This window comes from Rhinoraja longicauda, chromosome 1 (assembly GCF_053455715.1).
Source record: "Rhinoraja longicauda isolate Sanriku21f chromosome 1, sRhiLon1.1, whole genome shotgun sequence".
Classification (NCBI taxonomy): Eukaryota; Metazoa; Chordata; class Chondrichthyes; order Rajiformes; family Arhynchobatidae; genus Rhinoraja; species Rhinoraja longicauda.
The window spans coordinates 21,559,658-21,560,432 of record NC_135953.1 but is presented as its reverse complement, the minus strand read 5'-3'; positions in this window follow the sequence as shown (position 1 = coordinate 21,560,432).

Genomic DNA, 775 nt, shown 5'->3' with positions numbered 1-775 from the left:
CTCCTCTCATCCTTCTAAATTCCAGTGTATACAAGCCTAGTCGCTCCAGTCTTTCAACATACGACAGTCCCGCCATTCCGGGAATTAATCTAGTGAACCTACGCTGCACGCCCTCAATAGCAAGAATATCCTTCCTCAAATTTGGAGACCAAAACTGCACACAGTACTCCAGGTGCGGTCTCACCAGGGCCCTGTACAACTGCAGAAGGACCTCTTTGCTCCTATACTCAACTCCTCTTGTTATGAAGGCCAACATTCCATTCCACTGTCACCTTAAGTTCAACGGAGCTTTATTTGTCATTCGGTACCAAGGTACCGAACGAAACTACATAGCAGTCACACACAAAAAAGAACACGAGACACATGACCCCAAAACAAACGTCCATCACAGTGACTCCAAACACCCCCTCACTGTGATGGAGGCAACAAAACTTCCACTCTCTTAAGGCAGCAACTCTACTGCTGCGCCAGTGTGCTGCCCACAATTGCATGAAATACATGAGAAATTGCATCCTTTCCTTCAAGTTCTGCAAGTAACTCTAAACTAATGCACTGTATAAATTAGCACAGGCTTCAGTTAGAGATTTCCTTAGTCCCATCCATCCAATTTAAGACTCGACACCTTTCAGTTCAAGGATTTTTGCCCCAAAATGTTAACACCAGGGGCTATCACACATCCTGAGCTATCAATGTTTCAAACAAGGCTGGATATTAAAAGAAACAAGTTACTCAATGGAAATGTTCGATCAACAATTAGATTTTAAACTGCTGCAAA